The sequence below is a fragment of the Entelurus aequoreus genome, linkage group LG08, assembly GCF_033978785.1.
Source record: "Entelurus aequoreus isolate RoL-2023_Sb linkage group LG08, RoL_Eaeq_v1.1, whole genome shotgun sequence".
NCBI lineage: Eukaryota > Metazoa > Chordata > Actinopteri > Syngnathiformes > Syngnathidae > Entelurus > Entelurus aequoreus.
Window position 1 is genome coordinate 45,268,515 of NC_084738.1, and position 26,049 is coordinate 45,294,563.

The following is a 26,049-nucleotide window of genomic DNA, read 5'->3' on the forward strand; positions in this document are numbered from 1 at the left end:
CATAGTTGCAGAGTAATAGAGAAGTTTGGCTCATTGCAATAAATCACAAGCGTCACAAGAATACCCGTGATTGCTTCCCTGTCACATGTCACGGTGCAGTGTTGTGACGTGTTGCCATGGAGACCACCTCTATTGGAGCAGGAAGGGAAGCGCGTGAAATAAACAAGTAGAGCGCCAAAGAAAGCCAGCAGTAAACAAGGCAGGCTTTGATTATTAATGGAGTAAAAATGCACTGCTGATGTTTCCTCTGCGCCCTTCAACACACCTTTGCACAGGTGTGTGTTTTATTTTTAACCTTATCTGCACAGGCTATGCTGCACTCTTGCCTATGTTTGTGCACGTACGCATGAGTGACAGCTTTGACCTTTGAACTTACAGCTTGTTACACTTTTGCATAATAGGGGAGCTTCATAATTACACAGGGTTATTTTAAACATAGTATTTTATTGTTGCTAATTCGCAACAAAAAAATGACTGGATTGTGTTTTTCCTGGTGTCTTTTTTGCAGGTTTGTGTGGAGCGAACTCATTCGGGTAAAGAAGTTTATTATATTCAGACAAAAACACAAATAATCGCAATGTCATGTTGCTTTCCTCGAGGCTTTATGCACCGATTCCAGCCCGTGGTGTGAATTCTTTGAAATGCTCGATGAAGTCACATGTTTTGGTGCGACCGCAAAGACAAACAAGTGTGCAGACACAGCAGCAAGAGAATCGCTAGGAAAACAGAGGCAGCATGGTGTCATGCGGGTGTCGTCCTTGCTAACAGGAGCATTAGCGAGACAGGACTCACACCCACACATATATATACAATCCAGGGCTGCTGAGTCAGAGGAAAAACTTGTGTGTGTGTGTTTGTATGCTTGCAATTGACCCAGCAGCCTCTTCCATTAATCAGATTGACAAAGTGAAAGCAGGTGAAGAGTCCATATTGATTGCAACCCCTTCCGGTCAATAGGGTGATTTTAATTCAGGCATAAAAGCGGATTAGAAGGCCACATGTACAAAATATACTTTCACCCCAGTGTGTGTGTATTTCGTATCCGTGTTTAGTTTAAAAAACAACCCAAACAAGCAAATTGCGTGACAGTCACAAGTCTGGCAGTGTGAGGGTGTAAAGAGCCGGTCTTGTGTCAGTGGCACCACAAAGCGACCTCTCTCACAAACACACAGCTCGCTGTGCACATATGGAAGTGGTTGCCTGGGAGTCACGATGTGTGTCCAGTTTGCAGTGGGACGTACAGTAATTGTATTGATGGTTGCACCAATTCATAACAAATTGAGCGAGGTATGATTATGGCCAAAATAATAATCACAATTATTTTTGTCAATATTTAAATCACTTCAATCAATCATCAATTAATCATGATTATTCATTTTGTAAGTTGTAATTAAATAGTCTAATAAAAAGGCTAAATAAACCTTATCCATACATTTAAACACAAATATATGAAGGTCCTCAGTGTTTCCCATAAACTGCCAAGATACCTGTGGCGGTGGGGGCGTGGCTATGGGCGTGGCCATGGGCCTGGTCACCTAGACATCATCGAGTAATTTGCATAATTTACTACAATGATATGATTTTCTCTAAAAAAGCTCAAAAAATGTATACTTACTAATTAATAATAACAGTTTTGTTTTAAACGTCTGTCCATCCATCCATCCATTTTACAATATAATTACAACACTTTATGTACATATTTATATACAGATTTGAACAATAAGTTATTCACTGAAATATATTTATTAATTGTGGTTCTTACAAAAAATATATCTTAGAAAATATAAAGTGCATACTAAATAATTTAACTTTAGCGTACTACTACAACCATATTATTTACCAGCAACATAAAGTGAAACAGAGGCAGAGGTTTCTTGCCACAGTCAGTAACAAATAAACAGAAAACAGTAGTGGTCAAATACAAATAAGGCAACAAGAGAAGTATCCTACACTTTTGTAAATTAAATCTGAACAGCCTATATGGGCATCTACATCAACTATATGATTTGCCTGAGAAGCTGGACAGGACAAAAAAATAAATGAAAAAAATATTTATTTTTAATTTTTTTAATTTTTTTATTTGTGGCGGACGTAATTCTTTCGTGGCGGGCCGCCACAAATAAATGAATGTGTGGGAAACACTGGTCCTTGATTCGATCCTGGGCTCTGGATCTTTCTGTGTGGAGTTTGCATGTTCTCCCCGTGACTGCGTGGGTTCCCTCCGGGTACTCCGGCTTCCTCCCATCTCCAAAGACATGCACCTGGGTATCCCCAGTTAGTACATCAGTCAAGGAAAATAATCAAACTAAATAAATAACATACTGTTTTCTTTTTTTAATATAATTTTTTATCTTGATAGATTGAAAATTAACACCAATGAGTTGATTGGCAACACTAAATTGGCCCTAGTGTGTGAATGTGAGTGTGAATGTTGTCTGTCTATCTGTGTTGGCCCTGTGATGAGGTGGCGACTTGTCCAGGGTGTACCCCACCTTCCGCCCGAATGCAGCTGAGATAGGCACTTATAGAAAGCTGAGGTCTACAGACAGGTGATGTCAAAGACAGTATGCTCTTGCCCGACTGCCCATGCGCAGCTCTCAAATTTACCGGTCGATCTACTTCCCTATTCTCACCTATGGTCATGAGTTTTAGGCTATGACCTAAAGGACAAGATCAGGGGTACAAGCGGCCAAGATGAGTTTCCTCCGTTGGGTGGCGGAACTCTCCCTTAGAGATAGGGTAAGTGCGCTCCTGTCCCTTAGAGGCCTGCGTGGGAACTTTTCACCATCTGCAAAGGGTGCACACTGACATACACATCAATCACTCAACATAATACAATAAGCATGGATTTAAGTATGATTCTCTATTAGGTTCCTACAAAGCTCCTCGGTGGTAAGGCACCGAGGATGAGATCCATCCGGAGTTCCTTAAGGCATTGGATGCTGTGGGGCTGTCGTGGTTGACAAAACTCTGCAGCATTGTGTGGACATCGATGCGGTGCCTCTGGATTGGCAGACTGGGGTGGTGGTTCCTCTATTTAAAAAGGGAAACCGGAGGGTGTGTTCCAACTATTGTGGGATCAAACTCCTTAGCCTACCCGGTAAGGTCTATTTAGGTGTACTGGAGAGGAGGCTACGTCGGATAGTCGAACCTCAGATTCAGGAGGAGCCGTGTGCTTTGTCCTGGTCGTTGAACTGCGGACCAACTCTATACTCTCGGCAGGGTCCTTGATGGTACATGGTAGTTTGCCCAACCAGTCTACATGTGTTTTGTGGACTTAGAGAAGGCATTTGAACGTGGCCCTCGAGAAGTCCTGTGGACAGTGCTCAGAGAGTGTGGGGTATCGGACCGCCTGATTGTAGCGGTACCTTCCCTGTATGATCAGTGTCAGAGTTTAATCCGCATTAAGTAAGTCGGTCCCGTATGCAGTGAGGGTTGGACTCCTCCAGGGCTGCCCTTTGTCACTGATTCTCTTTACAACTTTTATGGACAGAATTTCTAGGCGTAGTCAGGGCATTGAGAGGATCCAGTTTGTTGGCTGCTGAATTAGGTCTCTGCTTTTTGCAGATGATTTGGTCCTGTTGGCTTTATCTGACCAGGATCTTCAGCTCTCACTGGATCGGTTCGCAGCTGAGTGTGAAGCGACTGGGATGAAAATCAGCACTACCAAGTCTGAGTCTATGGTTCTCGCCCGGAAAAGGTTGGAGTGCCATCTCTGGGTTGGGGAGGAGATCCTGCCCCAAGTGGAGGAGTTCAAGTACTTTGGGGTCTTCTTCACAAGTGAGGGAAGAGCGGATCGTGTGATCGACAGGCGGATCGGGGCAGCGCCTCCAGTGTTGCGGACCCTGTATCGGTCTGTCGTAGTGAAGAAGGAGCTAAACCGGAAGGAAAAGCTCTCAATTTACCGGTCGATCTACGTCCCTATCCTCACCTATGGTCATGAGTTTTAGGCTATGACCGAAAGGACAGAATCAGGGGTACAAGCGGCCAATATGAGTTTCCTCCGTTGGGTGGCAGGACGCTCCCTTAGAGAGAGGGTGAGAAGCTCTGTCATTCGGAAGGTGCTCAGAGTAAAGCCGCTGCTCCTCCACATCGAGAGGAGCCAGATGAGGTGGTTTAGGCATCTAATTAGAATGCCCCCTGAACGCCTCCCTGTAGAGGTGTTTAGGGCATAACCGGTAGGAAACCACAAGGAAGACCCAGGACACGTTGGAGAGACTTAGTCTTAGTGGCTGCTGGTGGCAGGAGCTCGGTGCTCTTGTGTCATCCTTTTGTGTTCCTGATGTTTCCCTCTTGTTTTCATGTGTTTTTGTTTTTTGTTTTGCCTTTTGGTTCGGGACCCTTTGGGACTGTGCGACAAGGGTTGGCACTTTCGTGACTTCTGCGGTGCTTTTTTGTGAACTTCTGGATCTGCCTCCCGGGAGCCTTTTGGCCATGGAGACCAGCTGTTGGGTCTCTGCCACACCAGAGTCCGTTTGGAGAGACTGGAGGAGATGTGGATGAAGAGACAGGACTGCGGAGCTGGCACTGAGTGCCGGGACAGACAAGCTTCACAGTGTCTTGGCTGAATGAGCGTGTGACGGACACCTCGGTCTCCTTAGACGCATCCTCGCTCATCCATGCGGACTGGACACTGGCCGAGAGTTGGTGGGCGGTTGAGGGTGGAGTCGGCTCTCTTGGTTGCTTTGTTGGGTCTGCTCCTGTCTCTGGCCATGCTCCCCTCACCCCAGCAGACGATGGCGTGGAACACCGCAAAGGCCACCACAGTGCATATGTAGAAATGGCTGGTTGCATCAGCTCTGCTCTTTTAATGTCTTTATTGTCCTTTGTGTTCTTTGATGTTTGATGTTTCCCTCTTACACACATGCTTATGTGTGCTATGGCTATGAGTTTTTCCCCCGTGGCCTCAGTCTGGACCCCCTCTCCGGGAGCTCAGTCTTAAACTGAATTTTTTTTTTCTTCTAACCCCCCGTCCTAGCGTTTTTCTGTTTCTCACCTTTTTTGTAAGGGGCGCTGGAAGTTGGCAGACCCGTCAGCAATCCTGTTCTGTCTCCCTGTAATGTTTGTCTGCTCTTGAATGGGATTGTGCTGAAAATCTTAATTTCCCCCCGGGGATTATTAAAGTATTTCTGATTCTGATTCTGATTCTGGCTTGGGAACGCCTCGGGATCCCCTGCAAAGAGCTGGACGAAGTAGCTGGGGAGAGGGAAGTCTAGGCTTCTCTGCTAAGGCTGCCGCCACCACGACCCGACTTCGGATAAGTGAAAGAAGATGGATGGATGGATGGATGGATGGATGGATGGATGGATGGATAATTGTCCAGCCCTTGAGCGAGGTTCTTACAGGTTGGCAAGCTTGCCAATAACTGGGCACACCTTGAATTGTTATACCTTTTGAGAGTGGGTGTTTTTGCACACGTTGCCATGCATTTGCTTAACTTGAGTATGGTAGGTTTGACAAGTAGCAGTTTAGCTCTCTGCCTCAGAGCTCAGGACCTCATTCTTGGGAAAAAAAATATTTACTTTATAATAATTGTAATTTTAAAAATATATTTAAACAAAAAACAAAACATTTTAAATCCATCCATCCATTTGCTACCGCTTGTCCCTTTTGGGGTCGCGGGGGGTGCCGGAGCCTATCTCAGCTGCATTCGGGCGGAAGGCGGGGTACACCCTGGACAAGTCCCCACCTCATCACAGGGCCAACACAGATAGACAGACAACATTCACACTCACATTCACACACTAGTGCCAATTTAGTGTTGCCAATCAATTTTTGAAAATTATGAATCGATTTAGAATCTAAATAAATAACAGTGATTTACTGATTTATTGTAGATGTGAGTACATTTTTTTCAGCACCCCTATACGGTATGTGTAATAAAAATAATGTACATCAGATGATCAATTGAAAATCTTTAGAAAAGGAATTAAGGTCATTTGTTCCAATGTTTCTCATTATAATCGAAAATGAAAACAAATTAGATGCCTGTTCTTATTCATTATTTATTTTATTCTGTCCTGCTCTGTCCACAGGGAATGTTGAGAGCTCCTGTAGGTGGACAGACGTGGACACGCGGCGCACAACCTCAGGAAATTCCCCTCTGTCGGTGACACCATCAACATCTGGCGGCGAGGACTGCGGCGCCGTTCGAGTGTCATCTCTGGACCGAATAACAGGCTCTGCCGCCTCTGCCCCTTTAGTTCTACCTCCTCTGCTCAGGTACATCACCATTCAAATCTTTCTTGAAGAGGAAGAAGTTTTTACCTTTAAGTCAGTGTTTCTTAACTGATTTAAGCCGCTATCCCCTACTTTAACGGCCGCCAAAAAATATCTGTTTTTCAGCTGTGGTCTGTATGGGCCTCAGCGGTACTTATTTGTAATACAATTAGCCACCACTTGTGGCAGTAATGATAAAGTCAAACAAACAGAAGTCTGAAGCTACAGTCATAGATAAGTGCAAAAAGAAATGACTAAAGTGGTGAAGCTGTGCTTTCATTTGCACTTTAATTTATTGACAGTTTATTTAAGAAACATAAATAGTATTATTTATTTTTATTTTAGTTAGAATTTCTTTATTTTAGCACTGCGTAATTGTGTGTGAAAGTATTTTACAGTCCTTTTTATTGCAGTATATTTGAATAGTATTTATTTTTGTAATCAGCCTGAGCTAAGCCTTTGATAATACTCTTTGTGATTAATAGGGGTGTGAATCCTTGGGCACATAACGTTTCGATCCAATTCCTGGGGTCACGGTACGATTCAGAATCGATTCTCGATTCAAACTGATTTTCGCAATGTATTATTTTGTATAATAATTAAAATGAAACTTTTTCAAAACAGGTTACAGTTTAGAAAAGCTCCCTGTAGTTGTAAGGAGAGTTGGTGGACCTCTAGTGATTAACAGATTGTTTCTTATCATTTAAACAGGGTTTCTACTGTTAAACTGTAAGTAAATAATAATAATGATAAATGGGTTATACTTGTATAGCGCTTTTCTACCTTCAAGGTACTCAAAGCGCTTTGACAGTATTTCCACATTCACCCATTCACACACTGATGGCGGGAGCTGCCATGCAAGGCGCTAACCAGCAGCCATCAGGAGCAAGGGTGAAGTGTCTTGCCCAAGGACACAACGGACATGACTAGGATGGTAGAAGGTGGGGATTGAACCCCAGTAACCAGCAACCCTCCGATTGCTGGTTAGATATAATTATTAAATATGATTAAAATCTAGAGTAAGATTACTAATTCAGTGTTAATATTTGAGTGAGCTCCGGGCCCCTCTGTAGTGGAAACGTTGGGCGCAGAGGTCAAAAAGGTTAAGAACCATTGCCTTAAGTGTTGGCGCTGTCCAATGCAAGATGGCACTGGTAGAGGTCAGAGGTTAGCTAGGTAGCTCAAGTATGCTCTGTATTGTGTCCACAGGTCATAACTTTCATTCCTTTAGAATTTTGAAAAATAGGGATAGAAGACGGTGGCATACGCCAGGGGTCAAAGTTTATTTGGCTTACTTTTTAATGGAGTTTGGTTCACTCTCACAGACATTCTCCCTCCTCAGTTGCCTGTTTGCCTCCTCTCTGTTTTCCATTGAAGCTCCTTCTTCAGTGGTTTTTATCTGTAGCTCAGCAGTCTTCTCCCCAGTTGGAGCAAGAGAAGGCTGAATAGAGGATCTTACTGAGGAAGACAATCCCTGCCTGTTCACTGGCTGCATGTATAATCTCTTATTCCTCCTCTTTCACCTCCTCCCTGCCTTGTGTCCTCTCAAAGAAGGGTCAATGAAAGAACCAACGGCATGTTGTTTCCTGACATAACAACTGATTTGCCATCATCACAATATTTTCAAACTGCTCATTAAACCTCACATATTTCTGGGAGGCTGTGACTCCTCAGGGGCGTGTTTGCAAATTCAGCACCGCTTTGATTTCATATTCCCAAACTGGGCTGTGAGAATATGCCAAAACAGCAAGTGAAAGAGAGAGAGAGAGAGAGAGAGAGGGGGGGTTCACTTATAGAGAGAGATAGTTGTATGTATTCAATACGGTTTCTTGCTTTTTATTTGAAGTGTAAATGACTCACACACACTTTGTCTGAGGGTTAGACTGCAGAAGGTGATTGCGACAATCTCAAATTAGCTATTAATACAAACCCTGTTTCCATATGAGTTGGGAAATTGTGTTAGATGTAAATATAAACGGAATACAATGATTTGCAAATCATTTTCAACCCATATTCAGTTGAATATGCTAGAAAGACAATATATTTGATGTTCAAACTGATAAACATTTTTTTTTTTGCAAATAATCATTAACTTTAGAATTTGATGCCAGCAACACGTGCCAAATATGTTGGGAAAGGTGGCAATAAATACTGATAAAGTTGAGGAATGCTCATCAAACACTTATTTGGATCATCCCACAGGTGAACAGGCAAATTGGGAACAGGTGGGTGCCATGATTGGGTATAAAAGTAGATTCCATGAAATGGTCAGTCATTCACAAACAAGGATGGGGCGAGGGTCACCACTTTGTCAACAAATACGTGAGCAAATTGTTGAACAGTTTAAGAAAAACCTTTCTCAGCCAGCTATTGCAAGGAATTTAGGGATTTCACCATCTACGGTCCGTAATATCATCAAAGGGTTCAGAGAATCTGGAGAAATAACTGCACGTAAGTAGCTAAGCCCGTGACATTCAATCCCTCAGGCTGTACTGCATCAACAAGCGACATCAGTGTGTAAAGGATATCACCACATGGGCTCAGGAACACTTCAGAAACCCACTGTCAGTAACTACAGTTGGTCGTTACATCTGTAAGTGCAAGTTAAAACTCTCCTATGCAAGGCGAAAACCGTTTATCAACAACACTCAGAAACGCCGTCAGCTTTGCTGGGCCTGAGCTCATCTAAGATGGACTGATACAAAGTGGAAAAGTGTTCTGTGGTCTGACGAGTCCACATTTCAAATTGTTTTTGGAAACGGTGGACGTTGTGTCCTCCGGACTAAAGAGGAAAAGAACCATCCGGATTGTTATAGGCGCAAAGTTGAAAAGCCAGCATCTGTGATGGTATGGGGGTGTATTAGTGCCCAAGACATGGGTAACTTACACATCTGTGAAGGCGCCATTAATGCTGAAAGGTACATACATGTTTTGGAGCAACATATGTTGCCATCCAAGCAACGTTACCATGGACGCCCCTGCTTATTTCACCAAGACAATGCCAAGCCACGTGTTACATCAACGTGGCTTCATAGTAAAAGAGTGCGGGTACTAGACTGGCCTGCCTGTAGTCCAAACCTGTCTCCCATTGAAAATGTGTGGCGCATTATGAAGCCTAAAATACCACAACGGAGACCCCCGGACTGTTGAACAACTAAAGCTGTACATCAAGCAAGAATGGGAAAGAATTCCACCTGAGAAGCTTCAAAAATGTGTCTCCTCAGTTCCCAAACGTTTACTGAGTGTTGTTAAAAGGAAAGGCCATGTAACACAGTGGTGAACATGCCCTTTCCCAACTACTTTGGCACGTGTTGCAGCCATGAAATTCTAAGTTAATTATTATTTGCAAAAAAAAATAAAGTTTATGAGTTTGAACATCAAATATCTTGTCTTTGTAGTGCATTCAATTGAATATGGGTTGAAAAGGATTTGCAAATCATTGTATTCCGTTTATATTTACATTTAACACAATTTACCAACTCATATGGAAACGGGGTTTGTACATCCAGTGCATCGTTCCCTATATTAAGACGCTGCTGACTGTCAACTCTTGTACAAATGAATCAGTATCATGTTAATATGCTTGTACATGTACGTAAGCGAAATATGAGATGCATCGCAAACCGTGAAAAAAATATATTTGTAGTCATCACTAACATCGAAGGCTAGCAAGGTAATCAGGACGGCTCCATTGTATAGTGAATTAAAGGATTAAGCGGCCATTTTTAAATATTTGGTAGTATTGTTGGAACCAACACTGGTTTGTTATTAGGGCAAAATAAATTGGCTTTGTCATCAATTGGGTTATGAGATAATGTCATAATAATCTGCATCAGTTTAGGTCAAGATCAATTTTGCTGTGGATTCAATCAATCAATGTTTATTTATATAGCCGTAAATCACAAGTGTCTCAAAGGGCTACACAAGCCACAACGAAATCCTCGGTACAGAGCCCACATAAGGGCAAGGAAAAACTCACCCCAGTGGGACGTGGATGTGAATGACTATGAGAAACCTTGGAGAGGACCGCATATGTGGGTAACCCCCCCCCCCCCCCCTCTAGGGGAGACCGAAAGCAATGGATGTCGAGTGGGTCTGACATAATATTGTGAAAGTCCAGTCCATAGTGGATCCAACATATCAGCGAAAGTCCAGCCCATAGTGGATCCAACATAATAGTGAGAGTCCAGTCCATAGTGGGGCCAGCAGGAAACCATCCCGAGCGGAGACGGGTCAGCAGCGCAGAGATGTCCCCAACCGATGCACAGGCGAGCGGTCCACCCCGGGTCCCGACTCTGGACAGCCAGCACTTCATCCATGGCCACCGGACCTGTGTAACTCCCCCTCCACGCAGGAGAGGGGGGCAGAGGAGAAAAGAAAAGAAACGGCAGATGAACTGGTCTAAAAAGGGGGTCTATTTAAAGGCTAGAGTATACAAATGAGTTTTAAGATGGGACTTAAATGCTTCTACTGAGGTAGCATCTCTAACTGTTACCGGGAGGGCATTCCATAGTACTGTAGCCCGAATAGAAAACGCTCTATAGCCAGCAGACTTTTTTTGGGCTCTGGGAATCACTTATAAGCCGGAGTTCTATTCGATTCAATGTCGAACAACATGCAAAGTATCGCTAATTCTGATATGGCCTGGAATTTTGTGCCCTCTCATGTGTATGCTGGTATGACAATAATGTTCCTTTAATCTTTCAATCAATCAATCAATCAAAGTTCATCTATATAGCCCTTAATCACAAGTGTCTCAAAGGGCTGCACAAGCCACAACGACATCCTCGGCTCAGATCCCAAATCAGGGCAAGAAAAAACTCAACCCAATGGGATACAATGAGAAACCTTGAAGGGGACCGCAGATGTGGGGACCCCCCCCTCCCTGGGCGACCGGTGCAATGTAACAACTCAACATTTTCTCAGCGTGTGTATTTTGTTGCAATTATCTGCGTTTTCAAAGCTTCTGAATGACTCCGAAGTTTCAGTAAATCTAATGTACTCACATAATCATCCAGTCAGCCATTTAGAGCAATATCAACTCACCCTCAACATGGAGAAGACATGACAAAATGCAGAAGACGCAGGACCAAAGCCAAAGTCGATTGACCATGTCATCAAAAAAAGCAAAAACCCACTGCACAAAATGGGAACCCACCACCACTAACAGGCCTTGAAAGGCCAGACCGCTGCACGCTGAAGAAGACGACTTCAGCGCTTTCAGAGCGAAGGAGGCGAACGATGACAGCGATTTATGATCACTTGGAATGGAACTTTTTAAGAAAAAAATCTGAACCATTCGGTTTGTGTTTTTACTATAATGTTTTTTCTTTGTGTTACTAATTGTCACGATTGGCTTTGCCAGAGTCGGACTCCAACACAGAGAAGAAATAATAAGAATAATGATAACAAAAAGCACACTCAAAAAGGAGTGAAGAAAACTAAGGAGTTAGGCTAGGGATTGTAGCATCTTAAACATTACTAAGATAATGGTAACTTGACAGCTTCTGATACCATAGCTTGGCCAGCATTGTTGAAATAATACCGGTAACTGACGCGTCCTTGTGTGTGCTTTCTTTTACTTTAAATCATGTAAACTTAAAGCAATTATGTTACAACAATATTATGCTGTGACTTGAAATACTTGGCAAAATCGTCCAATGGTGTATTGAATCAATAAATGTAAGGATCATTGTAAGAACCACAAGTGATAAATTGTAATGGTGGATTATTGGGATATACGGCGTCAGAGGGGTTAGTGCGTCTGCCTCACAATACGAAGGTCCTGGGTTCAATCCTGCGCTCGGGATCTTTCTGAGTGGAGTTTGCATGTTTTCCCCATGACTGCATTGGTTCCCTCCGGGTACTCCGGCTTCCTCCCACCTCCAAAGACATGCACCTGGGGATAGGTTGATTGGCAACACTAAATTGGCCCTAGTGTGTGAATGTGAGTGTGAATGTTGTCTGTCTATCTGTGTTGGCCCTGTGATGACGTGGCGACTTGTCCAGGGTGTACCCCGCCTACTGCCTGAATGCAGCTGAGATAGGCTCCAGCACCCCCCACGACCCCAAAAGGGACAAGCGGTAGAAGATGGATGGATGGATGGTGTTATAAAGAGCAAGGTACACCCAACCAAAATTGTGTCAAAAAACAAAATACGATTCAAACCGTGAATTTTGTGAGGTAAAACCACATAATTTTGTTCCTGTTCTCTGGTTGCCTTAAGCAGGGAGCTCAAAGAGGTGTGTGCTATCAACCCATCTATGACTTGCAGTGTTGTCGAACTGTGTAGATGTTATTCTCTCTCCTGATTTAAATAAATTATAAATGATAAATGGGTTATACTTGTATAGCGCTTTTCTACCTTCAAGGTACTCAAAGCGCTTTGACAGTATTTCCACATTTACCCATTCACACACACATTCACACACTGATGGCGGGAGCTGCCATGCAAGGCACTAACCAGCAGCCATCAGAGGCAAAGGGTGAAGTGTCTTGCCCAAGGACACAACGGACGTGTCTAGGAAGGTAGAAGGTGGGAATTGAACCCCAGTAACCAGCAACACTCTGATTGCTGGCACAGCCACTCTATCAACTTCGCCACGCCGTCCCTTTTTTACCAATCTACTTCCAATTTTCTCTTCTTAACTCTCCTCTTCTTTATTCGTATTAGCCGTTTTAGCCAGCTTACTGTTTTGGGGTTTGGGTATTCGAGGTCCAGAAAAATAAATGGGGCACCCGTCCATGTAGTGGTCAGTCTGTTCCACGGCACCAGGTATTAAAACTGCCAACTCCTGTATGAAACCGGTTTAATGTTGCCCAATCCTTGCGAGGGAGGTTGGCACCCGGTGGTAATTGGACATTGGGGGGTCGAGGGGTCTGCTGCCAGCTGGGTCTCCTTGCATAGAGCATGCTGAAGATGCAGCCAACAAAATATGCTGGATGGTGAGAGAATCGGAGCCGGGTGTTGGCGAACCCGGTCTTAAGTAGCCAATATATTTTTGTGTAAGTGGTGGTTGAGGTCTTGGAAGGCTTTGCTCACAAGCCTCTGGGTGTGGTTTTCCCTGCATAGGGTAGCTGGTGTTTTACCAGACAGTACCGGGAAAAACTCTATTGGGTGGGTTTTAAGCAGTAACAATCATCAGAGGCCCATTAAGGTTAGTGTCTAGATTACTGTTGTGTGAGCTGCAGCACCATGCAGATGAGGCATATTTGGCAGTATTGTACACCAGAACGAGGGAGCTGGTTCTCAAGGTGGAAGGACTTGCTGTGGAAGTTGTTTTCTTTATGCTCAATTCTAGCCTCTTCACATATGGATCTATTTGTGCCATGTCTGAGGTTAGTATGTTCTCTACTGTTGTCCAGCTTCTGTCTGAGCGTAAGAGGGCGAGATCATCAGCGTATCCATAGTGCATTGATGTCGTGTAGGGCAAGTCCCTAATGTATATGTTTGAAACCATAGGGTCCAGTAGTGAACTTTGAGAAACTTTATTTCGGATGCGCCATAGGCGTATGGCCTATCAGTCGCTTGACTTCAGGAGGAAACTGCAGTTTGAGAGGAAGGTGCGTAGGAACCGTATTAGGTGACGGATGAGGATACTCTAAATTTCAGGATCAGGCCTCGGTGCCAGACGGTGTTATAGATTGCTGTGAGGTCCACCAGTACGACCGCCTTTTGCTTTCTTTGATGTCATTGATCAGTTTCATAATCTTGTGGACGATTCCTGTCCGCAGCAGAAAACTGATTCTCTGCTGTGACACGGTTCAAGTTAGACTTCCGTTGAAGTGTGCAAGGCACATTTTCTTTTGTTTCTTCAGTACTTCGCATTCAAGCAAGCTTAGAGGTTAGCATAGCGTCTTGTCTCTGCCTGTGTGTGTCGGCGCTAGTTCTGTATTTTAGAACCGTCTTTATTACCATATTTTTCGGACTATAATACTTTCATTTTCTCAAAAATCGAAAGTGCGCCTTATAACCCTGTGCGCCTTATATATGCATTAATTCTGGTTGTGTTCATTCTTGTTGTGGTACATGGTGTAATGACATAGATGGCAGTCACACATAAGAGATATGTCTGAACTGCAGGTTGACGCCCGTTCAATAAATGACAAGAGCAAGCACCGGTAAGCAGCAAGACCAAAAATGTGATGTTGCATTGAAAATATGAAACATGGGTGTCCAAACTACAGCCCCAAAGTCTTCAGTTTGGCCTGAGAGACGTCACTAGTTTAACAAAATTGGCTCGCGGTGTAATCAATGCAGACTTGGTAACAGACAACGAGGACGGCTATTTTTGGATACATGAGGATGCACAACCTTATATTTTTGATGCCAAATATACTGAGGATGAACTACTGCTTATAGAAGTGATCACGAAGAAGAGGGCGTGAAGGTGGAGCAGACGGAAGCCGGGAGGGTGAGGTGAAAGCGACGATGCTATAAATGTGGAACTTGGAGACAAGTTATTTCGACATAAATAGATTGCTTACCCAAAACGTCCCCGGCCAGCTGGACCAGACGAACAACTGTCCATCGAGTGAGTCACTATAGTATATTGACCATGATACATGCAGCACGTCATGCGGGTTATTATAACTGCAGCGCATAGAGCTGTCTGGCTAGCTCAGCTGTGTACTAACAAAACATGAAATGTGGGCTAATACTTTACAGATACTGTAAAATGATTGTTCTTGTTTTTCAGTCAGTACAGGTTATTGTCCTATCCCAGTGTTGTGTGTTACAAACTCAAACGCGTTTCGTGTTGACGTAGAAGCTAGCTTATCTCTTGCCGTAGTTAGTTTTTACGGCTAATACCGTAGCATGGCGGTGTGTTACTTCGATAGAAAAATAATTCCTCCATGTTTGCTCTTACAATAACAATTTCGCTACAGCTTGGTTACTATACAGGTTATGGAACGTAAATTAAGTATTGTTGACGGTTTTTGAATGCATTTTTAAAGTGATTTAGAGGTAGAATCGATTTGCTCGCCACCTAGAACGAGCCCAAGAAAACCTTTTGTCTTCTTGTCTCTCATAATGATTGTGAACGATAAGCAAAATATAATTTTAGCCCAATGCGGCCCTCGAGTCAAAAGGTTTGGACACCCCTGATATAGAACATTACATAGAACATTACACAAGGCACCCAAAAATCTGTCAAAATGTTTAGTACAACTTTGGTAAGCTACGAAGTCGCACCGTTTGATGGATTGTCGGAGCATTATGGCTACTGTAGTTTGATGTACTGTGCTTCAACATACGGTATTATTATGGTTCTTGTATTTGGACCCCAAAATGGCACCTGTTAGGAGACATATGAGTTTTCGTTAGTTTTGCAAAACCAACATTTCTTACCTATTGGTACCTACTGATGTGAAAATGTGTGCATGTTCGTCATTGTAGTCCACGCCAACGTTCCCTCTAAGGTGCGCGCCTGTACAATTGCGCACTGCTCAAGCGTCCTCTGCGCACGGCAAATCTATGCCACGCACAAAATCAAATAAAAAATAAGCGCATAACAATTTTCGACACACGGACACGACAGAGAAAACCGTTTTCGTCATCATTGTTCAAATATTGTAACGTCTGTCGAGACGCTTTGAGGACATGAATTCCATCGATCACTTTACTGAGCAAAACTCTTTATTGTCGGCCATAAACACATCACCAAAACATTAGTAAAAAAAATTATATCTAGCAAAACTGGTCATTTTCTGCGAAAAACCAGACCAAAAGCAACTTTGTTAGATCAACAGCAGCCGCTCGCTCTTTCTCACTTGCGCCAACACATGCACATATGGCACTTAGCCAGTGATGCGTTTACAGCCACACAAAAAGTCGGACAATTCCAACACCACACATAAAGTGTCATTCCAGGTCGTTACACTATGATTTACCAATCAAATGTTTGCTTATTCTAGTGTAATTTATTAGGAATCTTAACTTATAAATATTAATCATGAAATGCTGTTAGTATATTAAATACATACTAATAAAAGTATATTTTTACAAACAGGAAGTTGCAGGAATGTACACATGATCCCCTGCTTACATCTCATTGTGCAACATGTGAATGTTTTAATGGGAACTAAATGCAATGTCTGAAAGGGGTACAGATGATTTCCAAAGCAGGACCTCCACCCAGACAAACAATACAAGTACACAGTTCATGAAAAACAATATTTTTTGTTACTGTCATTGTAAATGGGCCTAAACACTTATATTAGAAAATAATGTCATGGAAATGACTGCTGTCATTTGATTATAATAATAAGAGAATGTTGTCTGTCTATCTGTGTTGGCCCTGCGATGAGGTGGCGACTTGTCCAGGGTGTACCCCGCCTTCTGCCCAAATGCAGCTGAGATAGGCTCCAGCACCCCCCGCGACCCCGAAAGGGACAAGCGGTAGAAAATGGATGGATGGAGATTGAACTTGTTATTTAGTCATGTTTGGGACAGGTGTGCTGCTGGTGTAGCCACAGTGTGCACGTCTGATGTTGCCCACATGGGCTCCACCGAATGCTCAGGGAGTTTTTGCGATTGCTCTCACACATGAACAATTAGAGGGAACATTGATCCACGCCGTAGTCAATGAAGTCCTTTTCCTCTTTCCTCTTGTTGTGAGGCATTCATCGTCAGCTGTTGCCATTTCTAATATGAAATAGCGTACGGTTTTTAACTTATATCTGTCAGTAGACTCGCTATGGAAACGCTAAAAACTACAACAAAGATGACGGGGAAAAGATGCTGTCGAAGTGGAGCCACGTAAATAAGATCACCCACAAAAACAGCGCAGCTTGAAGAGACGGTCAGAAAGCAGCTTGAGAACGGTTTGTAAAACATAATCCATGCAACATTTTGACCAAATAACCACCATTACATGTTATGTAGACCATAAGGGAGTGTTTAAAATGTCGAAAAAATCATAATATGACCACTTTAATGCGCCTTATGGTCCGAAAATTACGATACATTATTTTACATAGTTAAATAATCAACATGTGTATTTTTCTCCATCATTTCAGATAAGTCCACATCCGAATCCCAAAGCATCTATAGTAAAAACAATAATTTCTCCTTCCCCTACTAAGTTGCTTTACCGCCCACGTCTCCAAGGCTCCCCAACACTTTGCGTTCTCCTCTCCTCCTCTTCCTCAGATTTTCACCGCATTACGCCGTGTGAGTAATGGCGGCTGACATCATAGCTGGCCGGGCAGGCACTGCTCTAATTGGGTCGAACCATCTGATTGCATTACTCGTGCAGGACATTAGCCGCTCGTCAGTTTCCACGGGGAGGAGAACTCATGGCCTCTTATTTATTGCATTGCTTGTTTGTTAACAAGTGGGGAGAAGTCTTGCTGTCGGTAATTGTTATTAGGGGCGCACTTTTAGGACAAGGTTGTCGTCTTACGGCGTAGATTCTTTGCAGGAGATTTATTAACATCCACGCTCCTCTCCCATTCCTCTCCCCGCCATAAGTGGCACCTTTTCAAGTGAGGTAACATGATTAGCGTAATGGATGCAACCCACTTGAACCTCTCAGTGGCTCCTTCAATGCACTCTGTACATTCTGTTCTGTACATTAGCGCGGCCCTGGGGATGCCCTCGCTCGTCTCTCGTACCACAATCGCGGATGCCGCATGTAAAATAATGGCGAGGGCGGGCAAAATAACGGATAGATCATACTTTCGATTGGCGCTACCTGCAGTTGAGAAGCAAATTGGATAATTAGAACATTTCAGCATACACATGCCATGTATTATTAGACATTATGAAACACAGACCTTTACATTTTTTTAGGCAGCTCATTTAAATATTAAAGACTACATTTTTTTCATGACTTAACGTGTGCCGTGCAGGCAAAAGTTTGGCGTAACTTTGTCATTCAGTAGTATGGGAAAGCTTCTTTAAACTGTAGTGGCAAATCAACAAAACATGAACTTTTTTTAAAAAATTTTAATTGCAGTAAAAACAAAGTGTGAATATATACAGGAAAAAAACAAAAATACATAAACAATAATAGATCATTTGTATGCACTGTATTATATGAAAATGAAATTCAAATTTATATTTTATCATACATATTTTATTTTTGTCCTGATTTTTTTCCTTCACTCATTCTGCTGCAAGTTCCATTCAGGTTACCAAAAATGGTTCATGTCTGATAAAAAAAGCTTTAAAGAGACTTTATGTATTTTTTTTTTTTTTTTAGGAATTGCATTGAAAGCAAGTTCAGATTTTGGCTAAAACCCTGGTCTGGCCGCTGTTGTTACGTTTATTTCCACAACAGAGACCAATTAGCTGCTCTTAGCTTCCTAAGTCCAAGTGTCGTTTATATAACCATGAAACACAGAACTTGTGTTTTCCCTCCCTTTAAAATTGGAGCTGAATGAATAGGAGTGGCCTGTCATGGCGGCCAGGAAGTTGACTTTGCACGATGAAGTGTACCTCTTCTCTCCTCATCGTATTTTTTTTTGCTTTCACCTCTTTGTCAACTCTTCCCCTCCATTTGTGCTCTTTAATCCCCCAACATCTGTGTCCTTTTTTTTATCAGTGTTTCCTAATTCTTCTGCCAATTACTACAGTTTCGCAGCCTCCCTTCATCAGTGTTTCATGCTCTTGTATTAGCGCTGGCAGCATCGTAAGCATTTTTCTGGCAAGTTTAGCCAACAAGCCCTGCATTCCTGTCATTTACAGGGTTTTACTCCTCCCCCTGTTTGCGTACCCATACGTGTTAGTTGCAAACATAAGCACAAAGGCAACTCACCTTGGAAGCCACACAGTTTTCAAACAACAAATACTCATACTACACTGGTACCCCGGGATACGAGTGCGCCTGCTGACATGTTTTTTGAGATAAGAGCTGTCTCTTGCCTCATTTGTTATGCTTTAGGTTAGTGGTGTGGAACCTCCACGCCACTAGTTGGCATAGCAAATGTCACAGTGAACCCTGTAAGATCCAACCAAAACATCCGGTCTTACTCGCAAGTATTAGCTTATAGCTAGAGAGTAAGAAAGTGAGTGCGAAGGCCTGTGCTGAGAAGAATAGGCTGATGATAGTCATTGAATTAAAGAAAGAAGTCATCCAAAAAGACATGACCAAGCATGAAGCATTTGGAGCGTATCACTGCTAGTCTGCACTGTAGTGAAGCAGAATGAGTCAATAACGCCAGCCAAGGTGTCAAAACGGGGGGGTCGCAGCTTGCTGCGGGGTTCTTCCAACGCAAAAAACGGCTCCGGACGACAGCGTGAAGGTGAGTTTGGATTTATTAACATAAATCACTCAAACTATCACAAACACAAAAATTAAAGCAAAAAGGCAAGCGTGCCTAAAACACAAAAGAAGCTGCTAGTTAACAAAAAACTATGGCCTGGACTAGGAAAACTTACTTGGTCAGCAAGAGACATAAACTGGTGTGACAAAGACAATGCAGGCAGAACGAGTGAAGAACAAAGGTAGACTTAAATAACTGACTTGATTGGTGAAAACAGGTGCGTGACTCAAAACGTAAAACAGGTGCGTGACGTGACAGGTGAAAACTAATGAGTAACCATGGAAACAAACAAACAAGGAAGTGAAACCAGGAACTAAGAAAGTGTCCAAAAAACAGCACATGGCCAAAACAGAAACATGATAAACAGACATGACAGAACCCCCCCCTTACGGACAGATCCCAGATGTCCAAAAACAAAAAACAGGATCAAGAGTCATGGGAGGGCGGGAGGGGGACATGGCGGTGGGTCGCCAGGCCAAGTAACCCCGGATCCACCGAGGCATGGTCATGTGGCGGCGACGCGTCGACCGCCGCTGAACCTGACGAGGTGGGCGACCTGGGAATGGCCACATTCGTGGCCGACGAGGAGGTCGGCGCACCTGGCGTGGCGGACGCCCATGGAATGGCCACATCCTTGGCCGACGAGGAGGTGGGCACGTTGTTGTGGCAGGCGGCGAAGCTTGGCGTGGTGCGTCAGGCGGCGAAGCTTGGCGTGGGGGGTCTTGGTCTTGGTCCTGGCATGGGCGGTCTTGGCAGCTTGGGTCTTGGTCTTGGCGGCATGGGTCTTGGTCTTGGCGGCGTGGGTCTTGGTCTTGGCGGCGTGGGTCTTGGTCTTGGCAGCGTGGGTCTTGGTGTTGGCAGCGTGGGTCTTGGTCTTGGTCTTGGCAGTCTTGGTCTTGGTAGTCTTGGTCTTGGTGGTCTTGGTCTTGGTCGTCTTGGTCTTGGCAGTCTTGGTCTTGGTGGTCTTGGCAGTCTTGGTCTTGGCAGTCTTGGTCTTGGCAGTCTTGGTCTTGGTCTTAGCGTGGGTCTTGGTCTTGGCGTGGGTTTAGTACCGGAGCTTGGCAACGTGGAGCCGGAACCGGAGCTTGGCAGCATGGGGCCGGAACCGGAGCTTGGCAGCGTGGGGCCGGAACCGGAGCTTGGCAGCGTGGAGCAGGAACTTGGCAGCGTGGAGCCGGAATCGGAGCTTGGCAGCGTGGGGCCGGAACCGGAGCTTGACAGCATGGAGCAGGAACTTGGCACCGTGGAGCCGGAACCGGAGCTTGGCAGCGTGGGGCCGGAACCGGAGCTTGGCAGCGTGGAGCAGGAACTTGGCAGCATGGAGCCGGAACCGGAGCTTGGCAGCGTGGAGCCGGAACCGGAGCTTGGCAGCGTGGAGCCGGTACCGGAGCTTGGCCGTGTGGAGCCGGTACCGGAGCTTGGCCGCATGGAACTTGACGTGGTGCAGGTGGCCTAGCTGGGGGCTGTGGCTTGGCATGGTGACGGACTGGTGGTGGCGGCCGGGATGGATGTTGCTGCCTGGTTGGGTGCAGCTGAGCCACCCCACCAACACAGCTCCCGGTCCCAGCCCCCCCCTCAAGGAGCGGATACCAGACGCGCTCCCCGTCTGTAACCGTTTTTTGGGGTGGGTGGAGGGAGGTCAGAAGGGGGGCAGAATCCTCCCCATTAAATTGTCCACAATGTCTATTCACCACCCCCACTTTAGACTGGGTCTGAAAAAATCTAAATTTTGAAAAAAAATTCTCAAAAGGATTATTTTTTTAAACAAAGTCCTTAGTGGGCGGCTGACAGAGGGCGTAAATGGAATCTAAAAAAAAAATCTTGGTCTCTGACGTCATCAGCGCGGGTCTCCTGCGGCGGCGAGGAAGACAGGGCTGGTTGGGGAAACTTGTTGTCCGGAGGAGGATCCTGGGGGAACGACGCGCCATGCTGGCGAAAAGAAGCTTTTCTGGCTGGCTTCCATCTTCGCCAGCGCGTCTCCATCACCTCGTCATGGCCCGTCTGCGGAAGAACGTCTGCTGCCTGCATTCTGTCAAAACGGGGGGGTCGCAGCTTGCTGCGGGGTTCTTCCAACGCAAAAAACGGCTCCGGACGACAGCGTGAAGGTGAGTTTGGATTTATTAACATACATCACTCAAACTATCACAAACACAAAAATTAAAGCAAAAAGGCAAGCGTGCCTAAAACACAAAAGAAGCTGCTAGTTAGCAGAAAACTATGGCCTGGACTAGGAAAACTTACTTGGTCAGCAAGAGACATAAGCTGGTGTGACAAAGACAATGCAGGCAGAACGAGTGAAGAACAAAGGTAGACTTAAATAACTGACTTGATTGGTGAAAACAGGTGCGTGACTCAAAACGTAAAACAGGTGCGTGACGTGACAGGTGAAAACTAATGAGTAACCATGGAAACAAACAAACAAGGAAGTGAAACCAGGAACTAAGAAAGTGTCCAAAAAACAGCACATGGCCAAAACAGAAACATGATAAACAGACATGACACAAGGATGTTAAGATAATATCTAAATGGATGACATTTATCTGTTAAAATATTGATAAGCTGCTGATGGTGTGTTTGACGGAGAAGCAGCTCTAAGGAGATACCATAGGAGTCCATTCTCCTAGGTAGGTGTTGTACATTATTATTATTACTACTGTAGTTATTAGTACTACATTCTGATGTAAACTTTTTTTACAAAATATTTCTGATCTAAAAGCTTGTTTTTCTTTTTGAAAGGCATGTTAAATGTTAAAATTGTGCTTTTTTGGGGGGTGCTAGTACCAATTAAAATGACTTCAATTCATATCAATTGGCTACGCTGTTTTGCTATACAAGTTTTTCAAGGTGTATCACAGGACTCATATACTGAGGTACCATTATACTGTTTAGACAGGCGTTTGTGGAGTTTACAGCGAGAGAGAGCAAGAGAGAGAGAGAGAGCGAGGGAGGGAGGGAGAGAGGGAGGAAGAGCGCTGTCACGCCAAATTTCTTCCCCCTACAAAAACTACTTCCATCGTCATGTTTCCTCTTACGTCATTGACAGCGATCGATAGCACTTCGGCTTTGACTGCCCGTCGCTGGAAGGATACTTCATCTTTGACAGCTGCGGGAATCTGAAGAAATCGATTATTGTTTTTTTTGTACAGGCGCGAAACAGGACAGTCGCGTGCCGGTTAAGGACCCCCGGCAACTTTGTGACTTTATTGGACGCAGCCCCGGAAGTAAATGGGGGGGGGGGGGGGGGGGGGTTTGTAGGGGGGAAGAAATTTGGCGTGACAGCGCCGTGCGGGTCTTGTGGGAAAGCAGCAAAACGTTTCTCTGCTTGCATCACGCAAGTGACGTCAATGTTCGGCCCTCGAGAGCCATATACCACACCATGATTGGTAGATTCCTTGTAGCCCGGAAGAGTTAGGGCTACAAGGAATTCTGGGTATTTTTTCTGTTGTGTTTATGTTGTGTTACGTGTGGATGTTCTCCCAAAATGTGTTTGTCATTCTTGTTTGGTGTGGGTTCACAGTGTGGCGCATATTTGTAACATTGATAAAGTTTTTTTTATACAGCCACCCTCAGTGTAACATGTGTGGCTGTTGACTAAGTATGCATTGCAGTCGCTTACGTGTGTCTGTTGAAGCCGCATACAACATGTGACTGTGCAGGCACATTGCTTGTACGGAGAAAAAGTGGATGTTAAACCTTGTGCCCTCAATATTGTTGTCCTCAGTAATGTTGACGGGTGAAAATTGGGAGGGTTGGCAAGAATGCTTCAGCTCCGCACACAACGCTGTCAAGAGCCATTCATAATAAACGTTCATTTTCAGGTGCGGGCCGCACAATAACGTCTCGCGGGCCGCAATTGGCCCGCGGGCCGCATGTTTGAGACCCCTGAAATAGTTTATATTGGGTCGAGCAAGTATACCAAGCAAGAGGTACCCGATAAAGCGGGGCTTCGACCCTCGAGCCACTATAAAACAAACAAGAGTAAAATAAACAATTGGTAACCCCACTTAAAATGCTGCATGACATTGATATAGTTCTGTGAAAATGATTGTCTTCTGTGCAAATAAAAAAAAAAATGAAGAGTGTGTGATTTACTGCAATACTGTCAGTCTTTTAAGTTTTTATTTTTAGTTTTTTAAAATTGTTTACACAATGCACAGCTTTTATTTTTCTATCAAAACACAATGATGCCTAGAAGGCAGAGAGTAACTCAACCCTCTTAAATAGTTTATTCCTCAGTTTGTTGAGTTAGCACTGGATTAATATGTGGAAAAGACAAATGGGGTAGTTGATACATAGAATAGTTTTTATTTATGCTTTATTTTGTGTTGTGTTCAATCCTAGATGGGCTGTGACTTAAAGTTGAATTGCTTGGTAGATACACTGAGATTAAGTCTAAATTCATTGTGTTCTTCACGGTGTTTTTGAAACTGCACCGATTTTTTCCTCAGAATTTTCAACTAATTTGAAGTGTTTTGTCATGAAGATTTTTTGTGATATGTACATTTTCAAAATGTGCTTGTTCTATTTTGGGCCGAAGTAAAACAAAGAAAACAATCTGAAGTTGCCGTAGTTGTATTTTAAAATTATTATGCAATGATGTTACTTGTCTGGCCCTCTTGAGAATAGATTTATAATGCATTATAATTCGTAAATAAATAAATACTATGAATTCTGTTTTGTTTATCAGCCATTTCCTGCCTTATTACAGGCACCGTTTGGAAACAATTAAGGTATGTAAATAAACATTAACATATGCTTTCTGTGTAAATAACTAATTTCATAACATATGTATCTGCGGCTTATAGTCCGGTGCGGCTAATATATGGAAAACGTTTTTTTTTCTTCTAAAATTTAGTGGGTCCGGCTTATTTACTGGTGTGCTCTACAGTCCGGAAAATACGGTAGTTATTTTGAAGACAAAATACAGGCAAAGCTATAAAAGCAATCCTCCTTTTTCAGTGTATTCAAACTCTTATTTCTGAGTGTCAGTAGCACTTAGACTTAGACTTCCTTTTTATTGTCATTCAAATTTGAACTTTACAGTACAGATAACAACGAAATTTTGTTGCATTAGCTCATGGTAGAGCAGGATAAAAAATCAATAAGGTGCAGATATAAATAAATAGATTACTGTACAGATAAATATATTGTACTTTTGCATATGCATCCATGTTTATGGATGTATGTTATATTGTCTTTATATTCCAGCGAGTTAATCCATTTTTGGGGGGAATTGTGGGGATTATTATGATGCGTTCAAGAATTAGAATAAGACTTAGACTGTTGGGTAGTAAACAAATCAGAATGTTAGCAAATCCGTGGAATGTCGCGCCATTGTTCCGTGAGTCCAGTTAGGAAGAAGCAATTGAATTATCAAAGTGCTCTTTTCCCTTCTTTCTTTCACTGAAGAAAGCTGATTTATTCCAGTGATGCTGGGACATATCAGGCCAACATTACCGACTGCAGTTATGTCCCCTGTGAATTAAGACACTCATTATTACTGTTGTGCGACGATCCCCCAGTGGTGAGTCGGCGGATGCTTTTCCACATCTTACCCCCGTAGAGACGGCTGCAGAGTGAACGTGGCAACGTGGCTAATTCCATCCTCTTCCCCGCCTCCGTGGTCTTTGGACACTGAGGAGTGACCAAAGTAGGCGCTTATATTTACGAGCATCAAATAAACACCCTCGCCAAAGGTCACGTTAGCACGCAGCGCGCCGTATAAGCACCCACGCACGCTGGAAAATACTATAAAAGCTCCTCACGCTGCCGTCGTTTATCACCCGGGGTTTATCTCTGACAGCAGACACCCCCTCTGCCCTCCATTGCGAAGATAATTGATCATGCAAATGTTCCAACTCGCTTATCAACGGCCCATCTAACATATTTTCCCACTGTCTTTTGTCCTGCTGCTGTCACTGCCTAAATATCGATGCTATCCATCATTGGGCCACTTATTTATGAGAATGTGAACCAGATTAGTTCTTCTTTTAGTTGAAACTGCAGTCAAATGTGATATGCGTGAGAAATTAGTGCATACCAGACATGTGTTTGTACAGTTCAGGTCCCTAGGAGTGTATGTGTGTGTGTGTCACAGCTATTTCCTGTTTGGGCTTTTTGGGACTGAAAACAAGTCGTTAGGTAGAATTATGACGGAACAAACAGTGCCAATCTTCCTGCTCTAGTAGCACTTTCATGATAGACACCAATTTCATTTAGATGTGACCACGTAGCATTTTACATGGGCAATAAAAAAAAGAAAAATATATGTTTGCCTTTAAAATAAGCAGAAGGTGCAGTGAAAAACAGCTATAAGTGAATTTCCTTTTTTAAAAATCTTTTTAAAATGTTATTCCTGCAGAGATATAAATCATCTTGTTATAAACAGTCTCTTAAAATAATAATAATTGTGGACATATTAGTGTGTCACTTTTTTACGTGTTAAAAACATATTTACTGTATAAACAGACATAATTAAAATTAATATTATAAGAATTATTAATATATTCCTTTTGTACAGTTTTAGTCTAAATGAATGACAATTTGTTAAAAATCGA

At 43.5% G+C, this 26,049-nt stretch overlaps 1 protein-coding gene across 1 annotated transcript in view; it reads left to right on the plus strand.

Moving 5' to 3' along the window:
• The window catches only part of atxn1a (ataxin 1a), a 189,793-nt gene that overhangs the window by 92,261 nt on the left and 71,483 nt on the right, over positions 1–26,049 (plus strand). The window contains exon 4 of the mRNA XM_062056594.1: positions 6,036–6,222. The gene's annotated coding sequence lies outside the window, so the exon portion shown is untranslated. The remainder of the gene's footprint in view (positions 1–6,035; positions 6,223–26,049) is intronic.